This window comes from Pyxicephalus adspersus, chromosome 7 (assembly GCF_032062135.1).
Source record: "Pyxicephalus adspersus chromosome 7, UCB_Pads_2.0, whole genome shotgun sequence".
NCBI classification, from domain to species: Eukaryota; Metazoa; Chordata; class Amphibia; order Anura; family Pyxicephalidae; genus Pyxicephalus; species Pyxicephalus adspersus.
The window spans coordinates 27407726-27416557 of NC_092864.1; positions in this window are offsets into that span (position 1 = coordinate 27407726).

The window sequence follows — 8832 nt, forward strand, 5'->3', positions numbered from 1 at the left end:
ATATCCAGAAAGTAGAGAGATGTTTAGAAAGGGTTTCTACAAAGTTGGGAGAACAATTGCATGTTTAAGAAACTTAGGAAGAGATACCATTGCAATGGAAGAGGTAGACAGTTCAGTGATTGCAGTGGCCAGGGTGGAGCAGTTTCCCCGGAGTTGGAGGGAATCGGAGGTGATCGGGTCAAGTTGAGAAGTGATGAATGGTAAGGAAGAATTTACAATTAGATGAGGTTGGCATGGTATAACAAGCTGAAACAGCACATGGACATTACAATTCAAGTTAAAGGATACAGAAGCCAAAAACAAAACTATATGTTATACATTGTGATTATACATTTCATCCTACTGTTCTTAAGATACGTGTTTAGTTAGTCCTTTCTATCCTTTTCATAGAACTACATCTTCTAATGCCTGTGGCTATGATTCATGTTCCTTTAGGAATGTCTTCATTTGTAGCCACCCCATTGTGCTGTAGGGAGCTGAGACTACAAGTGTGACCACTCTTATCCATAATACACATTGCAAGGACTTGTCATTTGCCTGACTCACTCATTCTATCTCTCTCATTAGCTATCTATATCTATTATGCTATATTAATAAAGGTGTGTGGATACTATGGGCATTATTATGGATATCCCCCAATAAACTCCACTACGTGTCTTGAGGAATTTTGTGTGTCTGTGGGACATGGGGGAGCAATGCGTCAATTTAAATTTGTTAGTAAAATTTCACACCAGAGCAAAAACAGTGCCACAGGAAAATTTGAGCTAGCATTCTGCATCAATATAAGTTGGAGCAGAACCTTTTAAAAAAAAACATCACAAAAATCAATAAGATCAAACCCGGATCTTCCAGTATAATTCTGAAACAAATCCGCAGTCACTGGAAACATTATCATCACCAAGAATCAAAAAAGTCCAAATTCACAGCCAAACCCATCGTGTTTTGTGACATGAAGGGCATCATTTTGTCAGAATGGGTTCCAAAAGTCACAACAGTGACCCAACATTATTATAATGAAGTTGTGACTAGGGATGAGTGAGCATGCCTCTGGCATTCTTGCGAAAATTTCCTTGAACTTCCGATGGGTCCGTGAAATTCCAGCGAACTAATTTCGCTAAACCTTTGGAAGATTGAGGAAATCATTATGATCCTCGGCACTAGAGGTTAATTAAGCTCTAGTGCCCCGGAATCGTAGTGGATTCTCAAGGCTGCATTCATTCTTGCAGCCCTAGGAATGCTCCTGTTTGCGATCCCCGGCACTAGACGTTAATTAACCTCTAGTGCCCCAGGGATCGCAGTGGAACTGCAGATGAACTCTCAATAGAGAAACTCTATTGAGAGTTCGCCTGCAGTCACAGCTAATTGGAGGCACTCGTGTGTACTTTACTTATCAGCCCGGTGACTGTGGGAATTTAACTGCAGATGAACTCTGAATGGAGAAACTTCATTGAGAGTTCATCCGTGCAGAGTGCAGCCGTAGGAATCCTGTGTGTGATCTCCGGCACTGGAGGTTAAATAGGGACACGTTTCTAGTGCTTTCTGCTTTTCTCAGCCATTTAGAGAGCACTAGAGGTTTTGAATGGGGAGACCTGTCCCCATTTACCCTCTAGTGCTGGGGATCGCACACTGAGCTGATCAATGAATGCAGCCCTGGCCTGATCAGCATAGCCACTAATTTTTTTTTTTTTAATTCGATCTTGTTTGGCGAATTTACACTGGCCGCTCTCGCTTACAAGTTCAGAAAGCAAGGACGGACGAATTCGCCACGAGATCAAGTTTTAAAAACTTGCTCACTAATCCCTAGTTCTGACAAAGCTGAGAGAAAGAGTCAGGAAAAGACGGCAGAAATGTGGGAAATGGTTTCATTCTTCATCAGGACACTGCTCCTTCTCACACAGCACTTTCTGTGACTGACAAACACATTACTACGCTGGAACATCCTCCATATTCACCAGATTTGTCACCTTGGGACTTTTTTCTTTTCCCTGAATTGAAATCGGTGATAAAAGGATGCAGTAAAGAAAAAACATCAGATATCAGAAACTGATCTGCTCCATCAAAGGAAAACAAGATGATATTGTTGCCTAATTGTGAATGGAGAGAATATAGAAGGGAACAAGAATAGGAATTGTCATATAAATAAATAAAAGTCAGTTATTATATCAGTCTTGTTATTTCATAGCCAGACCTCATACATTTGGCTACAAAGTCAATCTCTCTATCATTTCATCTAATGTTAGTGGGTTAGTTATGCCATTCCAGAACACCCAACCAGAAAACACTAGAAATCATATAGTGGGGTGTCAATGTTCTCTTGGTCATGTAGAGTATCTGTTGTCCGTGTAATCATTATATAATCCCAGTTTATCCCTAAAGAAGCAGAAAAGATGAGGACCGATGGAAACAAAATCTGATATGTAAATAGAATATTTTGCTGGTCTCGTCTGAGTCTGTAGATCTTTTTTTCCATAAACATTTTAGCACAGCACTAGTAATATTTACATTTACAAGCTCTGAACACTAGGGAAATCAGGTGTGAACATCAAATTAAAATTAGGAAAAAATTGGATATTAGGAGTCCATTTAAATCTGCAGTTTCTCATTTTCAGCTGTGCAGAAGCTGCAAACAAACGGAACACTTTTCAAATATTAAATAACCACAGATAATATTCAAATGTTTATTATCTCCAAATATTTCAGAGTAAACACAAGAAGATGTGATTATTTTTTTTCTTTAGTGAAATGTATAAAAAATAGAATAAGCCAGTCCAAGGAAAAAAGAAAGACTATAAAAAATAACTGGCGGTATCAAAATGAATGGAATGAATGCAAGTGATGAATGGAATGCTGAGACTAAAACATTGTAAGTGATGCTTTGGATTGAACAATAAGAGCAGACAAAAGGATGGAAAATGTTTTTTATTTGTTATCGTGATTTTTAAAAATTGGATAAGTGTTTAATTGCCATAAAAATCAAACATTGATTCTGTACAACATTCCAGGTTGATGGAACAAAACATATGAAGGAGGCAAACAGTTAAATAATATACTAAACATTGGGCCTGATTTATCAAAGCCCCCCAAGACTGGAGAAGATAGACTATCATAGGTGAACCTGGGTGATACAGCAAATTTGGAAAAGCCTTCCTGGGCCAGATTAATTCCAGGTTTGCTCGATCACTTATGTTCACCCATGATAGTCTATTTTCTCCAGTCTTGGGGAGCTTTATTAGCCACTATTATATATTATAGGTGTTAATGTGTCATGTGATACTCTATTAAAATGATCACATGACACACTACAGCTTAGGGTTCTGGAATTAGCACTGCTTCCATTTATGGTGCCGGGAGCCAACGAGACAGGTGGTATGTAACATAGGAGAACTGTAAAATATTAAAACACTAGATTGACTGTCAAGGGCCCAACTCACAGGAGCCACCCAGGGACTCATAATTTTAGCAATTTCAGATGTCCCTCAGGATGTAAAAACATTTAGGCATGAGCATAAGGAAAAAGCATGCAGACTAGTTCAGGTGCATGCTCATAGTTCTGTGGATTGTGCACGTGTGAGCACATCCCTGTGTGCATCACTGATCACTTGCATGCACAAAGACAAAAATATAAATACCCCTGCACAATGGATTCATAGGTATGCACTCTTTGACACACATTGGCTAAATAGACTCATTCCTGCTGCCTTACTGACCGGTCTTCAGTCCCCACCTGACTCGTGTTTATGGCTTAGTTGGGTGACCCAGATTGTACCATGATTGTGCTTTTGGGTTACCCTTCTGTTATCCTGATTGGATCTTGTTTTATCATTATTTCTGCCCACACATTGCTGACTTCTTCCTGTAATCCAACCCACACATTCCTGTACCTTGTCCACCTGCACTTGTGCCCTGCTGGCACCTAGCACATCCATCCTTCAGGAGTTGGAGTTCGGCTTTAATTTCTTATCAAGAAAAGAAAAGTAAAGTGAATAATTACACTGACTCATCTTTTGTTCTGGTATCAGCAATGCATCACAAGACTCTGGGGCAGAAAGAAGGACAAAGTTACTGTGAAGAACGTTCCTTCCACTTTCATCACAAAATCTTATCTCATCACTTTTTGTCCATTTTCTACTTGTTGGTTTTGGCAATCAATCTGTGTCCATGGTGTTGACCTCCGGTGTCCTCTATACATTGGAGTCCATTACCTCCTCCAGGCAAGGTGTTCAAGCTTTGCTGACTGTTACTTGTTCATTTATTTTTCCATTATAAATTTTTTACCTCGCTTGTCTTGTCCACGAGGCATGTGTACTTCGCCAAAAGTTGGGCAGTGCGTTGCTGATGGTTAACTCTTTGCTGCAGGGATCAAGATGAGTCCTATTGGCTGCATGAGATGAAAAATTGTTTTATCTTGTTTTATATTTGAATTGTATTGTGTTTCCCAACCTTTTGATAGCATGGGGCAAACCCTTTAAAATAATTCTCCAATAGTTTTTTTATATCCACAGCTACCAGTATATTAGTGTGGTGGTGAGTGTGAAGAATGCCTCCTATATTGCTAGCCATTAGGAACAATGTCAGCCCTACAGATAGCCAAAAAGGTCATTGGTGTCTTTTAAACTGACATGAGAGCGACAAACTACTCATTGCTCAAGGAACCCCTAGCAACCTCTGGAGAAACCTTGGTTCAGAAACCCTGATATAAAGTAGGAAAAACTCCAGGGAGCTGATAATAAGCAATGCGTAGTGTAATATAAAAAGGTCTGACATGCCTATGTCATAGATAGCATAGGACTGGCTACTAAAATGTCGGTGGCTGCTGGTATGTTGGAGATCTGAGAACCCCAACTTTAGCTACAAGCTCAACCTGCTGTTCTCTTCCAAGCTTTCTTTTTCCTGTTAATCCAGAAGAAGCTAGCAGGTGGGAATATAGCATCACAGGTCATGGTATTAACTTGTTTGGTACAGTGCCAACATATTACTCAGTACTTTACAAAGTCCATAGTCATATCACTTATTGTACCTCAAAGGGGCTCACTATCTAATGTACCTACCATAGTCTTATGTCATTACAACAGTCTAAGGCAGGGGTCGGCAAACTCTGGCCTTTAGGCCAGATACGGCCTAGCCAGTAGTTCGTTCCGGCCTAACGCCTCCTGGCTGATCTGGCCTAATGCCAGCCGACAACCTGCGGGTCCGGAGCCACGGGTTGCCGACGGATTGGCCAGGGGGCATTAGGAACTACCGAAGCTGGAGCCGCTGGAGCCCCAGGCCGACGGAGCTCCAGTGCCGCACCCTTGCAGTTGCTTCCCTATTTACCGCAGCCAGCGTGATACTTCCGCCGCCGCGGTAAATTGGGAAAGCTCCCTGAAGGGATATCCCTCTCTTCCGCAATGCATACAGAGAAGAGGGATTTCACTTCAGGGGCGTTCCCTGGTGGTGGGCGGAGCCATTAGGGCGGGTCCGGCCTAGTGTATTCCTGCCCACCCCATAAATGCCCTACTGGCCATAAAACTTTGCCGACCCCTGGTCTAAGAGCAGTTTGGGGGGAAACCAATCAACCTAACTGCATGTTTTTGGGATGAAACTGGAGTACCTGGAGAAAACCAACACACATATGGGGAGAACATACAAATTCTTTGCAGATAGTGTACTGGCTGAGATTTGAGATCTGAAGTCCATAGTGACACCATTAGAGTAACAACAGAACTGAACTCCCAACACTTATCCTTCAACTACTTCGTTTTCCACCATTATTGGCCCTTGGTCATCCTGTACCTATTCCAGATCTCTGCACACTGCTTCCAGGTACCTTGTGGCTTCAATAATTTAAACATATGACTTATGGGCAACACTGATGACCTCAGAGCTTAGCACTCCTAGCCAGGACACACTATCTGCAAAGAGGTTGATTGGCTTCCCCTTAAAAAATTACCCTAGACTGGGTTACAAAACATGTGACTATGGTAGGGACATTACATTAGGAGCCCCTTTGAGGAACAGTAAGTGACATGATTATGGACTTTTTAAAGTACTATGTATACTATTACTATGAGTAATATGTCATCACTGTATCAACACAAGTTAATAACATGACCTGCGATGCAGAACAACCACCTGCTATCTTTTTCTGGATTAGCAGAAGTAATTTTGGTAACATTATTAAGACAGTGACAAGATTCCAATCCCCTAAAAAGTCACAAATTACAGTAATTACAATAAAATAAAACATTTTAATCATATCATGTATTTCCACCCACCTACATATTCGATTCTTACCATAAAAGATAAGTGAATAAAAACACAACCACAAACATTTAGAAGCCATTTACAATGAAGTGATTTGTCTAGCAATTCCTATATCATTCACATGAAACTAAATGTAGAAAATAATATCAATTTAAACATTTATTCCAGAAAATGAAAATAGACCAAAAACAAAAAAATGGAGAAAAGTATTTAATTGGTTCTTTTATTGCTGTGAAGTGTTATTAGAAGACCCTACCTTCCAAGTCTTCTTATCCTCACCAGCACACAGCTACCCTTGAAGTTGAAGTTTTATAAAAGTCCATTTATGTGGCAGCAAAGGAGGGAAATTATCATATCTGGAAGGAAGAAGGAATTATTCCATTTCCATAAGTAGGGAACCCTGCTCTGAGGCCCAGCGACTCCCTCCCCTCCTACCTGAATTCTGAAAGCTTTGAAGAGTTGCTATAGAAGATTAGGGGGCTGCAGATTCGGTTCAGTATGTTGGGTCTGCAGATCTTTATACTGAAGACTCGATGACGCAAGAAAAGTTGGACTTTCTAAATATGAACCTATAAAGTTTGATGTCAGTTACAATTATGTGGTTCTATAGAGTGTGTATATCATGTACGTGTGGTTTGTGCACAAAGACTGATGTGCCTGTTCTCCCAGGGGGGTACAGAAGGTGAACGAGCTTTCAATCTATTAGGGTATGAGGGAGTAAATAGGTGACAAAGAGCTTACAATCTATTTAGATAAAAGAGATGACAACCTTTTGTTTACAATCCATTAGGTATATGAGGGAACACTGAAGGTGGAAGAGCATACAATCTATTGGGGTATAAGGAAGGATACGGAAGGTAGAAGAGCTTACAATCCATTAAGTATATGAAGGATACTTAGGTAAGAAGAACTTGCAATCTATTGGGGTATGAGGAAGGACATAGAAGGTAGAAGAGTTTACAATCTATTAGGATATCAGGGAGAATACAGAAAGCAGAAAATCTTATACAATCCATTAGGGTATATGGGAGGATACAGAAGGTGGAATAATTTACAATTCTTTATGGTATAAGGGAAGATACAAAAGGTAGAATAGCTTACAATCTATTGGGTACAAGAGAGGATACAGAAGGTAGAAGAGCTTACATTCTTTTAGGGTATAAGGGAGGATTTAGAAGGTAGAAAAGCTTACAAACTATTAGGTATAAGTGAAGATTTAGAAGGCAGAAGAAGGTACAATCTATTAAGGTATATTGGAGGACAAGCTTTACATGAGACATAAAAGGATTTGAAGAATAATTGTACATGGCCATATATTTCACAGAAAAAAACAAAACTATAAACCCAAATAATGCCGCAGTTACTCAGCAGAACAATGAGAATTGGTAACGTTTTCAGACATATAGAATTAGAAATTCATTTTCTCAGCTTGCAGTGCTTCTCAGAGTGCTTGCAGTTTAGGAATTGATTATAAGAACCCCCGAGAGACCCGGCACAACACAACACAACATCGTGATGGGAATGTTCCTTCAGACTGTCATGCTTTATGGGTTTCAGCACATGTAAATATCGTAATTTATTCAAATTAAACCTCTCCCTCATCATTTGTTGCTGCTTGTCAACATAAATTGAGGAGCGGAACGTCTCTGGATATTTGTCAGCATATGGAGTAATAATATATGATATTGTGAGCCGCTCTCTGGCTTGCCAACTATCAGGGCTCCCCAGGGGATCAGCCACACAATGCACTGGTTAGCAATCACACTTAGAAGAGTTTTCTGTGGGATGAACTCCATCTGATATGATGTCACAGTGCTGAACATAAGACTATTAAATAAAAGGAATGAATGGTTTAAAGTAAACCTGTCAGGCTTTTGTCCTTCCTAGATGAAGTCACCTGATTGGAGTCCAACACAATGCTGCTTCTATCTGTTGTCTGGTAGGTGATGGGTAGCATTGGACTGATATGAGCGCCATGATATTTTTTACAAATACAAAAGTACTTTTGGGGAGGAGAAAATGCAATTTATGGGGACCTAATTGTGGTCCTGGGATGGTTGAGGTTTTAATGATGGTTGTAGTACTTTCGCTGATCACAATGGACAGGTAGTTAACTGGGTCATGTACTTTTGGGTTTATGTTTTGGAGTGCCGGCATAATAGTCATGTAGCTTGGTGGGTCAATATAACATGTTTATTGGTGGATATGCTGGTTGACCAGCCCATTTTAGCGTGAACATTGTCTTTCTAGCTGATTTGGTCATAAGTCATAAATTAATGTTTAAGCCCTGGAGAATGGATGGAAGAGGCTTTCCCCCCCCTAGAACACATTGGATTTACTTTGTGTATTTACGTGATATCTTTGTTTATGTCTTTTATGCACGGTACCCCTATGCGATCCGATGAGTGAAATTAAACTCAAAATATAATGATCAGCGATCTGCTCTCCTTCTTTATCTCAAGTTAATTTGGAATGGTAATAGATCATATATGTAATTTAAGTCTCTCTACATTGTACCATTGAGTTAACATTAACACAATTGAAAAGAATGAAAGCTTTAAGTGCAGCTCCTGATGCCACAAAAGGTCA